Source organism: Etheostoma cragini, chromosome 10 (genome assembly GCF_013103735.1).
Source record: "Etheostoma cragini isolate CJK2018 chromosome 10, CSU_Ecrag_1.0, whole genome shotgun sequence".
In the NCBI taxonomy this organism is placed as follows: domain Eukaryota; kingdom Metazoa; phylum Chordata; class Actinopteri; order Perciformes; family Percidae; genus Etheostoma; species Etheostoma cragini.
This window is the reverse complement of record NC_048416.1, coordinates 9,882,159-9,896,816: the sequence shown is the minus strand read 5'-3', so window position 1 is coordinate 9,896,816 and position 14,658 is coordinate 9,882,159. Positions and strand designations below refer to the sequence as shown.

The 14,658-nt window shown below is 40.6% G+C and overlaps 1 long non-coding RNA gene across 1 annotated transcript in view; it reads right to left on the bottom strand.

Annotated features, from left to right (window-relative positions):
- Positions 1 to 880: 880 nt before the first annotated feature.
- Positions 881 to 14,658, bottom strand: part of LOC117951244 — a 15,458-nt gene continuing 1,680 nt past the window's right edge. The window contains exons 2-3 of the long non-coding RNA XR_004658105.1: positions 4,674 to 4,680; positions 881 to 995 (exon numbers count right to left, since the gene is read on the bottom strand). This is a non-coding gene — a long non-coding RNA (uncharacterized LOC117951244). The remainder of the gene's footprint in view (positions 996 to 4,673; positions 4,681 to 14,658) is intronic.

Sequence of the window (14,658 nt, the reverse complement as noted above, 5' to 3'; positions counted from 1 at the left end):
GCTGACTTGTTTCTCACTCACACTTTCTCTCTCTCTCTCTCTCTCTCTCTCTACCTCCCATATGGCCCTGTGTAACCTCATCCATTCTGCCTGCTGGATGGTTTTGTATCTCATAAATATATCTAACATGGGAGCAGATTAAAAATAATGAATGTGTACGGGTACTTATGAGATGAGTACATGGGTGTGTGTGGGGGGGTGGGGGTTCTTGTATTCATTAAACAATAACATCCTTCAGCGTGTTGCCCTGGCATACACCAAATTCCTGTTATGTACATTACTGTCAGCAAAACACTATCAACTCTGCAAAAAAACATGCATTTAACTGAATTTAGATATGTATCCTTTACACTCTACAGCTCTGAATGCCAGACAGCTCAAAAGACACACAAATGCCTCTATTCATGACTGGGAGAAGTCAAGAACACATTTAGATATTACTGTTCCAAAAATAATAATGTAGTTTTTTTTCTTTTCTGATTTGACACTGCTATAATTTAGGTTTGCTTTGTTTAGGTTCACACACAAATTGGCTACTTGGGGATGGTTATGAGAAAGGTTGGTGTTTGGGTTAAACAATATTAACAATGTCAATTTCACAGTTCATGAAATAAAAATTGGACTGGACACGCTCAAATCACATATATACTTAGAAAGCTTTGAAGGCTGGGGGGGATCCTTAAAGTGAATAATCAGAAAGAAAGTTACAATTTGATAGTTAGTATATTGCCACACTACGGACACTTCGGGCAGCGTGTGCACAGGCAATTACACACAATACTCCACACACAGGTGGGTTTAATTATAGAACCAATACTGCACAGGTGGAGTTCATCATTCACAACTACACAAGTCATTTTTGGAAATCCAGGTCAAGTCTCAAGTCTTACGTCAAGTCTAAGTCAAGTCTCAAGACTCTGGCCACCAGATCTGTCCCTAAGACTGTATTGTTAAATCTTATGAATTCAAAGCATGTCCTGTATCTACCATCCATACTTTATCACAATCAGTTTTAGGATAACTTTGTGGGGTCTACTTAACACATCCCTCTAGTCTTCGGACCTGAAAGCCATCATGTAACTTCTAGGCAAGTCCCGCCCACAAAGCAGCTTGATTGGTTGGTGTTAGGCATTGACCTTGAGTGGATAAGGTTTGCCTTGTCGATTGGTCAGGGGATGGAACCTGTACAAATCAGGTTGCGTTACCTTGCGTATGCCTGGCCAGTAGCAGTGTGTGAATGCTATTGAAGGGCGGGTCTTGCCTTGAAGTTGCAGGTGGCGGTGGTGGCACATATGCTCTTGACGCCAACTGAACAGGTTCCATTTGCTGGACAAGGCCATGGGATAGAGTAGAGAGTTGTAGCTAAAGCTAGTAACTGGACTTTGACTTTAAAGTTGTTTTTACCACAGATGATATAGGAATAATTCTGATTTAGTTCAAACATCAAATGTACATGTTTCATGAATCAGATGTAGTTTTTTTTGGTTTCTGTTATTCAGTTATTCCAAACTAATCATTCCTTAATATTTACTATTACTTTTTTCCAATCACTTAAGTTAAGCCTTTTAATACAAAATACAACAAAATAATCAATAGGTGAACACAAAATACACATTCCATGATTAAATTGTTTAATAATACGTGCCAAGTTCTCACAATAGGTCATATAGATGAGCTGCCAATACTTTCATCAATCTCAGACATATGTGTGGAGGACAGATATGAGTCTAACAGTCCCCTGCAATAGTTTTCCATTAACCCTTGGGACAGGATTGTATTCTGGAGCGTTTTGTCAATAGTAGTTTCTGTCCTCTGACACAGTGCTGTTCACCAGTTAATCACTGCAGGTTAAAGGGTCTTCTACCTGCGACGTGCACTCACACATACTGTGTTAACCAAAACATATACTCCACACTAATGATTTCTCTTGTCTGGCATTTGATTGAAAAAGAAAAAGAATGAAATCCTATTGATTGGCAATATTCAGTAAGAAATCCCCATAACAAAACCAGGATGTACTAACTGCGGGATATCTGAATTCCAGTAAAAACCATAAAAGGCCACTATTGGCCACATTTATCAGCAGGCTAATGCAATGTTTGCACTTGAGAAATATCCGCTTCATAATTCGATCATTGTGGAAAATTAATTCGTCTGTAGCGGTTAACGATTGCCGTTACGGAAATTAAGTGCATTCTGGTGTATTTTGACTCAGTGCATGGCTACAGAGAGAGCGATTGGCCATTGAATGGTGGGGGCCATGTTGACACACTTAGTGGGACATAGATTTCCTACAGCAGCCATTCATTTGTTGTTATCCTGCAGAGAGCTGTAATGAATGAGGGGAAGAGTGGGGGAAATGGTTAAACCAGTGTAATTTGTCTCTCAAAGTGGCTGGGGCTCAGCACAAATGTACATATGTCTCTCACTCTCTCTCTCTCTCTCTTTCTTAACTTCCTCTTTTTCCCTCTATCCCTTTGCCACGGTAGCAGTGTGCCTGGGGGGAAGTCTGTTTCTAACTTTTGGTCCAGAAGGAAAATGTCTAAACCACTGCAGGATGGACTGACTAGAGACTCGGTTGAGACATTCACAATTTCCACTTCCACTCCTTCACAGCAGTGACTATTCAGTAGTGGTCAGTACCCTCTAGTATCTCTCCTCTTCTTCACTTTTTACAGTATTTTTCTTTCCCCTAGTCTTACTTCCTCTTTTGCCTACTTTCCAATTCCTTTCAACCCTTAATGCATTGTAGTTTTTTATTCCAAAACATACATACCTCAGGCTTTAAGTGCAACCTTACACACATATAGCACAGACTGAGCTGTATATTCAAAAATATTGCGTGTAACTCAGGCGAGACTTGGCACAGTTGAAGACGTTCTTAGTTCTATCTCGTAAAATGCGGACACTTGGTCAGGTGCCTTTGTCGTCTTTGCAGAGAATAAAGGGCCGGTTAAAGAAGATAGCGACTTCTATGACACGCAGCAATAACAGGACAGTTAAGGACACACGTGAGACACAAACCGCTCTCCTGGGTGAAAGTCCTGTGTTTGACCCATCTACCCCCCCGACCAACGTCCCTACTGAGAATTTCCCCGTTACATACTACTCGCTAAACCCCATCTAGACGTTGCTCTCCCCAGTAAGCTCCACACACGCCAAAGGGTGCCTTTTTTGTATCACACGTGGACCGCCACTGCCCAAATGTCTGTATTTAACTCTTTCGGAGTGAAAACGGGTTGGTCTCTTGGAACCTACTCTTAAACGCAAGGCACAAAATGTAACAATTAGTAGTTTGGGTTAGTTGTACCATACCCGGGGGTGAAATGTAACATTACAAAGCTTGTACTAATGTTACTAATACTGCTTAATTATAGTTCCCATCACTTATCTATGTCAATAGGGCTATGTGCAATTTTTTAATGTGGATGCCTGTATGGGTGTGTCTTTTATTTATTTATAGCATTAATATGAATGCAATAGAAGCATTCTTTATTCATGTATTTGTTTAGGCAAATGTTTGTTTAACCTCATAGCTAATTGGCACTTAACAAAGACTGCACTTAATTTTGTTTCATCTATTACAATGACAAAGATATTCTATGTGTAAAAAGGACTAACAGAGTGTGAATCAGATCATTCAAAACTCTCTGGGGACAGTAGTTGTCTCCCCTACTTAATACTAATCTTAAATATAGGTGACCCTAACTTCTCAAAGAGTAGCATATAAGGTGCCAAAGCCTAGAATAGATCAAGGGAAGTACTGTGCCAGGATATGCCTGACAAGCCCTTTAACAAAAATAACAACTTCTTACCTAGCAAGCTAATGTTACACACTGAAAATGTCAAGTTTTGATAATTTGGATGGTTCAACAAGGCCGGTCTGCTTGGTTTTTTGGGGGAAAGATATATGAAAATAGAATAGAATATGGTTAGGGCATTTCCTCTCTAACTGGGACATTTTGGGACCCATTGGTGGGATTGCTGTGGACAAAGTACACATGCAGATTCAATGGCAAGAGGTTAACCATGTAGCCAACTAATGTTCTTCAATCACATTGCTGTTTTGTGTGATGAATCAACTTCATTTAATATTGTATGTGACGTTTTCTTTAGCCAACCCAGAGCTAGCCTCCCTATGGGCAAACCTTCCACCTAAGGTTCCTTGATTATCTTACTTTACAGAGGCACTGACGTTAGAGCTCAAATCCTCTTCTGTGGTAGTTTCACCTGCAGAATGATGCACACACACAAAGTAAAAAACAATACCAGCGTTATTGTCGCGGTTGGTAAAATTTGTCATCAGTCTGTGTGTATTTGTTACAGTGAGAAGCCCGACAGCAATATCATAAGGCCAAACCAGAAAACATCACCTCTATCACTTGCATCCGGCAAGTAAACAGGGGGTTAGTCATAACTGTTTAACAGGTTGACACCAGAACCCTGTTAAAAACAAATAGTTTGTGTGGCACCAGGGAGTTTAATTGAATGAAATTAGACAGGGTGTAAAATTGTTGATAAAGACACACAAGGTGTGAATATAAGATGAATTACTCTCTTATGTCTCTTACATACCCTCGTGTGCCCTCTTGTTTCTTCTTGACTTTCCTGTTGTCTTTTCTCTTTCCTTTTCTGCTCTCCTTAATTTAGATGTCTGACAAAAAGTCACACACAAGTACACTTCTAAACATTTCCTCCAAGCAATGTCAAGTCATCCTTGATTATGTATGCTCTGAAGGTGCCATAAGGGAGGGCATGAACGAAAATGCGTATACTGTATGTAGACATGTAAATGTGGGTCAGGACTTCACGTGTTACACATCTTTTTGACATGATTTTATGTAGAACAGTAACTTCATTATACTACTGAAGTGCCTGCATGTATGCCTTTTTCCCCTTTCAAAGGTACAAAGATTTCATCAGCCTATTGTGTAGGATGTATGTGCGTGTGTGTGTGTGTGTGTGTGTGTGTGTGTGTGCGCGCGTGCGTGCGTGCCTGCGTCCTGTTTTCTGTGGGTTGCAACTCTGAAGAGCAAACCAAATCCGATGACCAGATAACATTCCCGTAATCGTTTTTTTTGCAGTACATTGCAGTGTCCAGCACGGATTGTAGGAGAGCAGAGAGGTACTGATAGAGAGACATTTTCAGACAATAAAGTGCCTGTGCCAGCAGCTGTGTTTCTTATTGTTGGAGGGATAATGCACCCACGGGGAACATGAGTGACATTTCAGCTAGCACTAAAAAGAGGAAGGCGGCACCAAGCTTCTCAGGGTCAGCGATGGGATGTAATGGAATATGATTGAACATAATGGGGGAAAATGGCAGTAATAGCAGTGGCGGTGCAGTGCGAAAGGTGCTGCACCCACTCACACGAAACGATGCAAGGATACATGATGAAAATGCAGTCCAGCAGATGAACAGAAAAGCGAACAGACGGATGTGATGAATTCAAATGCAATTTAATCTGACGGAATAAATATTCAACAGAATCGAGAGAGCCTGTTGCTGCCCAACACAGATGATGGGCGGCCAGTTGGAGAGGTGAATGTCCTTAAATTCACCTCTCGGTAAGTGCAATAAACAGTACTCCACGTGTACCCAATGCACTGCAATATATTATAATCTAATTTACACAGGGAAGTAAATCCTCTCTGCAGTTTTCAATTGGGTTTTGTTGAAAGTGTAAGAAAGACAATGTCTGAGTTCCTGCTGTACATGCTAAAAACTTTCCTGAGTGTTATGCAAAGGAAGAAAATTGTAATCAAAAGCTCAACAACAGAAGATTAGCAACCCGTTCTAACTCCCAACTTGTCAACTACTGATGCTTGGTCAGTGTCTCTCAGCGTCAGATACCAATGCAAAAATCCCCTATCAGCGTATGTATGGAACACACCGAGCAGAGAACTACGTGGTGGCGCAGAGAGATGACGTAGTACTGAGTGAGACAACGGTATAGAGTAGATCAAAAATCTGCGTAATGAGGTTGGTTGGGGGGGTGGATGGATAAAAAAACACAGGCCTTTCGGCCCAAGAGACCTGGGTTCATGTCCCATTATTGTCACACTTATCCCTGAAACGTACATTATGTAATCCTACTCACTATCTGTTCCTTAACCAAACTTTCCCGTTCTTGTGGCGCATGTCAGTTAAACGTACGTCCCGACTAAGAGTGTCAAAAAGTGAGGCCAACCCCAAAGTTTAATAGAGTGATGCAAAGAGTCACGACCAAGTGTGGTGAAATGTGACTCCAAAGGGTTAGACGCTAAAGGAGACTGTATCAATAACAAAACGCAAAAGGCACCTGACCAAGCGTCGCATTTTCACACACTGTGAGTGAGAACGTATTAGTTATTAGTTCTAAACTAGACTAAGAGTTTACATTTGTGGAACAGGTCTTTATCTACGACATTACACTCCCAGGGTTGCTCCGATGCGCCGTGAAATTCTCTCTCTTTGTGTTGCCGTTCTAAACTCCGGTGGATTTCTGAGGACTATGGTTAACTGCTCCTCGGATCTCTGCAGGGTAAATCCAGACAGCTAATTAGACTATCTGTCCAATCTGAGTGTTCTGTTGGATGACTAAAACAACTTTTGAACGAACACATGTTCCACCCAAACATTTTCCTTCTCAAGGTTATTTTGCCGCGTCTCTGTAGGTCCGTCCGGCACTTGGCACTGCCCAAGGCAATTCTGATTGTTTTAAAGCAATGGCAATAAAGTAAAGAACATTTTTCTGCCATCCAGGAATACTATGTGGCCTAGCCAGACCTTCCTTCACAGAACTGTAGAGCTAGGTCTGGCAATGCAAGACTACTACTAGGTCCATGAAATCATGAGCATGAGAAAAACAACCCAGCTATACATGACAAAGACTCTCCTCATGCATCAGCATCCACCTCCATCACGTACACTGTTTGAAAACGGTTTACGCTCCGCTTATCAAAGTGCATACTTAGTCTGCTTCAACAAAGCTTTCTCAAGATAAGATTGGACCTGACAAAGAATGGTTATCAGGGATAAACTGTGTATGGACACTCATAGCCTACTGCTTGAAGAGCCATTTGTGTTTACAGAACATTCAGCCGAGGAATGGACCACCCACACCCACAAGCTACACTTTGACTGTTGATTTGATTGCTGGTCTGTCAGAAATTAAAAATAACTTTTAATGAGTGCATGGAAATCTAGTATGGGATCAAATTAGTTTAACAGTAAGAAGCTAGCAAAGTCTTTCAATTGAAACAAACACAGAGGAGTGGAGAGTGTCACTTCAGGGGAAATTGCTGTGATACAGGCTGGCGTTGTTAAAGGCTATTTGTTGCAATGATGTACTGTAATAACTGTAAGTAAAAGCATGCCTTCTTCTGTTGAGTAAGTCCTGAAGCAGTGGCTTCATCAAAATGTACAGAGCCATGTCTTTGCTCTATGTTGTAGTTCACAGACAGGAGTAAGGGGGACAGAACGATCCATACCGGCGTTCTGTTCCCTGCGATTAATAAATTAATCCAATTGGCCGTGTCATACATCAGGTTTTCCTGTTTGTTTACATTACAGCCAAATATCCATTCCAGTGTTTGCCTTATTCACGTTCAGCACTGCACCGCCACAAGTCCATGCAAACGCAACTGTCATGTCTGACAATCACCTTCCCTCTGTTAAAGTCAGTTGGAAAGGTGTCGGTAGCCTGCTAGTTAAAACATCCCCGGTAGAGATCGTCAGGGTAACATGCTGCAGGTCCACTGTTTTTAGCTGACAGAACATTTTCAATTAAAATAGATCAATGATGTGACTTTGTCACATTTTCCCCATAGGCCTTTATTTTAGGGCATTGTGGCAAACTGCTTTGGAGGTAGGAGGCAAAATGTTGCACAGTACATCCAGAACGCACATGGAACAAAAATAAATATCAGTCAACTCAATTTTTAACTTGACTTAACTGCGGAAAATTATCAACGTGAGGCAGTGATGGCCGGAAGATAAAACTTGTTTCAATCCTGTGAAACGTTTGAAAACACTTTGTCAGAGCCTGTGTCAAATGAAGAATACCATGGGACTGATGATGCCAAAGCAGATCATAAATCGCTTGAATATTTTTTTTGTGACGGACAACCGATTTTTCGGTTCAAGCTATTTATTTGCTCTCCACACATTCAAGGAGAAAGCAGATGAGGCTTGACGGTCATGCTTTTATCCATAAATGATAAACAGAAAAAGACACAAATCACAATAAGTTTATTCAACATAGAACATCAACAACAATATGTGTAGTAATCTAACCCAAGAGGGTGAGGGGTAGGACTAACACAGCTTCACTTAACAGATAAGCATCAATTTGACAATTACATAGGACATTGAACTAAATCTGGTCATAAGGATACTGGTATTTCCTAAAGTCTATTAACAAATTATGTGCAGTGCGTATATACAAACAATAGTATTCCTGTGTTCTGAAGGGCAGACAGGCAAGACAACAATTTAGCATTTACCAATATATACTGGTCAAGCATTAAATAACAACCACTGAATCGTGAGGACAGAGGGCCCAGGCATGCTGCCTCGTGTAGCTGCCAACCAGGACAAAGGACATGGCTGGGACTTATAGAGTAGGCCATGATTAGTAGTAAGTGAAGTCAGGTGAGTTTGGACCATGATTGGGAGTGACTAAAGTCAGGTGAGAATGATTGAGTCCATGCCATGAAAGTAGGGCACTGAATAGTATGGCTCTATTCTACAACACTTAACCCTAACCTTTAAAATACACAGAGAAATATGTTTGCAGTTCTAGAATGAGTTTTCTTGAGAGAGTACAAACATTGGTTTACCCTGACTTGTAATGTCTCATTAGCATTGATTTTGACATCTGAGTTGTAAGTGTTTTTGGTTTGTATTTTTAATATTTTGGGCATAGAAATGATCAAAGTTTAGGTTTAAAGTACAAAATGCAAAACAGCTGCTGTTTAAATAGCTAGTGGGATCACATTTTCAAACCCATGTTTTTTTAACCATGATTTAAATGCACTATGCTATGTAAAATGAAAATCAATGGTGTGCATGAGTCACCAACACCATCTGCCAAATACAACCAAGATGATTATAATGATAATAATTTGGATTGTGATAGTTATAATTACTTAGTTTGAATGAATTATACGTGTGACGTCAAAATCAAAAGAATATTGGAGCAATTACGGTTAAATGGTGACTCTTGGAAGGTCGAAACCTCCTGGGAAAAAGGACATGGTGATGATGATGATGATGATGATGAAAATGGTAACATTGACAATATTACCAAGGTAGTATAGTATAGTAACTAGGAAATGATAACTGCGGCAGAAATAGACCTAATTAGTTTTGATGCATTCCTTGAAACATTTCATTTCTGATAATTGATATTTAACTCTGACACTTCTCGATGATTAATTCCCCTCATTCCAGTTTCATTTGAAGTACCCTCGTCCATTCCAATTCACCAAGTATGAAGTATAATCCTCGCTTATTACTTCTAATAATGTCGTTCGACTCTCTGCATAATTTACTTCCACCATTAGGCTGCAATTTTCCTCTTGTTGAATTACTCATTAAAGAGCTTGTGTTTAGGATATGGAAAATGAAAGCATTCAGATTGATTACAAAAAAGAAAAGTATGGCCTATACAGTCGGTCTAAATACTGAATCACATCCTTACATAAACCTAGACCCTTGGAAAGAGAAACCCGTTCTTACTCCCAACTGGTAAAATCCTTACACTTGGTCAGTGTCTCTCAGGGTAAATAACAATGGAGAAATCCCCCTTCAGCGTCTGTATGAAACGCACCGGGCAGAGCAGCTGCTCCACCGCAGTACTGTAAGATGAGATAGTATTTAGAAAGACAAGGCTAGAGAGTAGTATGAAAGACTGAAATGCATCGTAAAGAGGTTTATTGGGGCAGTGGATGGGTCAAACAACACAGGATTTTAGACTAGGAAACCTAATGAGTCCCTAGTGTCACTAAAACGGGCATTTTGTAAACTCCACCCACCATCTTTTCCTAAACATAACTTTCCTGTTTTGTGCCAAATGTCAGTTAAATGTACGTCCCAACCCAGAGAATCAAAAAGTAATACCAAGCGCCCCAACCTAGTCTATAGCTACGTCGTTCCACTTCTGGAAATTCTTTTTTATCTCATTCCAGAATGCTGTGTGGACTAGCTAGAACCTCCTCCGTGGCCCTGTAGAGGAAGGTCTGGCAATGCGAGACTAGTTCTGACCATGCAAGCCTAAAAAGAATGCTAAAAGAGACATTTTGGGTCAATAACAAATGCCACAGACACCTCTCCCTTTTTGGTAAGTGAGAGTAAAAGGTAATACTATTTCCTAAACTACAATAGCCATGTTAATTAATTCTATTTTTGGTTAATTTGTCCCGACTGTAGCTGTTTTTGCTGAAGACCTTCTGGGTCCCCCACAAAGTCCTAAGGAACACATTCCACTTCCCCAAGGGCCCCTAGAGGTCCCCAGGACACAATTTAGGAGCTGCCCTAGATGGCTGGAGGCTACTGAGGTTAGTGTGTATGGAGTGAAACACAGGGCAATACATCTCAATTAGAGCTAGGGAAGTTGAGTTCATGTCCCTATGTGAATTAGGGCTGTGACCATAGCCTCCATTGTGTTTTTGTGTGCGTGTGTGTGCGTGGATGTGTGCATGTGTGTAAATCAACCCCAATTCACAAAGCCCGTTGGCCAGCTGCTGTGCAGCAGAGAACAGGAGGCCTGTGTTCAACTCTTGCCCAGCCTTGATTGCCTGATCAGGGCTTCCTGTCTCTCACCTAAGCCTTAAACCCTCTCTTCCATTGACAGGACTGACACCTGAAACAGAAAGCCTAGCAACACACACACACACACACACACACACACACACACACACACACAAACACACATTTTTGTTGGGAACCTTTGTATTTCAACATGTAATTCCCTTTATTCCCTTAGACCACATGTTTGGTCATAAGAGTGTGGTCTGTGGTCTGATGATAAGTCCCTGAATGTATGCATTGATAATGCACAACTCAACTCTGACACACTAAGGACTTAATTAAACTGAACGATTTACAACGAAAGTTGCATTTAACTGCAATGGATTGCAGATTGGTGCTGTGGAAGGAGTCTCTTCCGACTACACAATAATGTATGAAGGGGACAAAGCCCTCATAACTACAACTATTGCTACTGTGTACAGGCCTAATCTTCCATTAGATAAAATGTCCTCATTGTGAAAGGCTCCGGCTCAAACTGGTTCACACAAGGATAGAAGGACAAGAGCACACATATTGATCCTTGCCTCCATCCCTCCATGTTCTTCCTTTCACTCCCTCACTGACTCTCTCTGCATGCAACTGCTTTAGTGTGTTTGTGTGTGTGTGTGTGTGTGTGTGTGTGTGTGTGTGTGTGTGTGTGTGTTGTGTAATCATGAATATAGCTTGCCCAGAAGGAAGTCTTCAGCAGAGTCAAGCTGGCAGTTATTAAAAAGAAAACCATCTAAAGTAGACGATGCCAAAATACCTGTAGCTTTTGCGTGTTAACAACAAAACCACAGTTGTCTGTTTCTCTTTCATCCCTCTGTCTCTTTCTAGTCTTACACAATATTCCCTTTATTCTAACTTTAGACCAATGTTTTGGTGTCCTTTTGTGTAAAAGCAAGACTAGGCTTTTACTGAGTTTTGAATCAGGGTTGTCCTTCACCAACTTGGTTCCTCTGCTTTTTTCCAAACTACATCTAGGTTAAATGGGAGTGGGACTACCACAATGTAAAAATGCTCTCATACCAGTGAAGGTCCTGCACTGAAAATGTTACTTCAGTAAACGTCTGTAACTATCATCAGGGAATGATGATGCATGTAGTTAAAGTATTAAAAGTAAAGAACAATCCTCCCATTTTAGAAAAAGGAGCTAAACAGTTGTGTGTTTAATGGTCTAATAATTTCAGCGGGACTTCACACAGGCCATTATCTTGTTGGCCAGTATCTGTCCTTAAGTACAACACTTGAGTATATGTACATAGTTACATTTCACCACTGAGAAAAACATATACTTAGACAGTTAGACAGTGACAAAACAGCCATGCTTCTAGCCATTTTTCCCACTTAAGATCCAACATGCACTGCAGCTGCCTTGTATTCTTACTAAAGAAATTAGCTACACTACCATGGCTTTCTTCCTTTATGGTATGTTTAAAGCAAAAGAAAATCTAAAAAAGAAATCCTCACTCTTTGATTGTGAAGGACTGACACCAGAACCCGATGCTAAGTGTCCATTCCCTCTGTTTAAGACTGGATTGTACTTGTATTTCATCTGCCAGTGAACATGTGTGGCAGGTCAGCCTGCTTGTGAGCTGTCTACAGGACAAGTTGTGTCGCATAACCTACAGTCAATGCTGCTTCATAGACTTTTGCAGCCTGACAAAGCTGAAATGTGGTGGTTTTTGAACAGAAAATAGTGAAAACTACAACAAGCTGAATGGCAGCACAACATGTGTGAAGCCTCGCCTGGATCCAGCCCCGCCTGCCCACTTCCACATTAGGAGAGTGAGTCAGAGGCCTGTTCTTATGATCACTGATGAATCCTGACACATCAGACAACTTAGCCCCTACGCCTGTTATGAAAATGATTCATGTGTGTGCTTTCTGATCTGCCACCTCTATGGTTAAAGGTGCTGTAACTAAGATTGTGAAGATCCAGGATTTGCCAAAGAATTTGAACAACGACAACTTCTCAGTCCCTCCCCCCTTTCTGCTAAAGCCCAAACGGTCTCCTAAGCCCCTCCCCCCACAAGGGAGAATGAATGCCTGTGCATGGGCAGTGATTGACCCATATTTTTCTTAATTACCTGCTTCATGTAGCCTAGTTTTATTTGGAAATAGAGTCAGTTTCAGCAAAAATGATAGAAAGGCGGTTTTATAAGTCTTATCTACTGCAGCGTTAAGGTTTGTTTAAATAAAAAAACATTTTTCCACGGCAAGGCTGCTTTATCTGGATAGCACATTTCAGCAACAGGGCAAGTCAAAGTGATTTACATAAAAATGATTAAGAGAAAAATTAAACAGGTAAAATATGAGAGAAAAAAGTTACAATGCAGTATAAGAAATTAAACATTAAAGAGCATTAAGAAAAACACAAAAAATACAAAAGCAGATAATGCAGCTTCAGTCCATGAAATGAACAGTTATTTAAAGAAAGGAAACAACATTGTCTTTTTTTAAAGAGGCATGTGGCTTTTAAGTTAAGTTGTCCAAACCTCTTGGTTATTTCCTGGTTCCAGTCTTTGTGCGGTGCTAATCATGTAACCATAGTCCTCAGAAATCCACCGGAGTTTGGAACGACAACACAAAGAAAGAAGAAAGTGACTGACACCTGGCCAAAAATAAGGGACATTCAGCGGAATTCCCGGCTGCAACGGAACAATTCCGTAAATGGAACGTTGTGGATATATATTAGTTAAACATAGATGCAAAACTACAGCAACAATAAAGTTTGTTTAGGACTGCTTATAACCTGTTTAGAGTTGTACTTTAAGTAGCCTACCAATGTTTTGGGCTGTTTTCGTCTGTCATGTGATCATCAACTCAGCTTTAAAGCCAATATAAACTTGTTCCGTAATGACGTGGCATGCTGTTTTGCTATAACGTTGATATATGAAATAGAGTTGAGACATTTAAAGGTGTTTACATTCATTTCTGCACAGAATCGCACAACATTCAAGCTAACTTTTGCGAATTAAGTTTTGTTAGCCAAAATGGATCCACCGTCTTCATATTCCACAAGTTGTAATAGTGCTTATTTGCCAGCTGATAGCAACATATCAATGTATAATAATGCAACAACAATGCTATCAAAGATTGCTATGATGATGATGCACGTAAATGCCACATAACACGACAACATTGATTTTTGCTATCTGAAATAGCTGTTTCTCTTGTAAATTAAATTTAATAAGTCTCTCGTTTCCACTTTGTTTTATTGCCTAAAACATAATCCCTATTCATTATTTATTTGGTTAACACTTCCTTTAGCATTTGTTATATAAGCCGTTTACCAATTAAGAAAAAATCTGATGTGTCGGTAATCATGAAATTCAATCAAATGTTGCACTTTCCATAAGGCATCTTTCTTACTTCACATAACAACTTGTGAATAGAAACATGGCTATTGATGAGTGATTTTGATAGAGGTTTTCTGCTTTCACTTTGTCCCTCTGTACGATTGAATAACAAAGAGGAAACAAAATGGCCTCTCCTTGTCAGACTGCTGGAAATCAGTAGCATCAGTATCGGCCTTCAGAAGCCCCCAATCAGCAGCTCCCTGTGCGCCCTCTCTGCCACCCACAAACATTTCTCTATACCTCCACTCCCCCCACTCTCTCTCTGTTCAGTAAAGCTCTCTCACTCACTCACTCAGTCTCCCTCCAGCCTCTCTCCACCCACTCGTTCTCTCTCTTTTCATCTCTCGCTCACACACTCATTGCCTCCCTCCATCTACCCCTCCGTCCTCAAACTAATTGAGGCAGGTGGCCTCCTTTATTCCCTCTCTCCAAACCTCTCAGTGCCAGGCATCTCGATTACATTGTGTGTGTGTGTGTGTGTGTGTGTGTGTGTGTGTGTGTGTGTGTGTGTGTGTGTGTGTG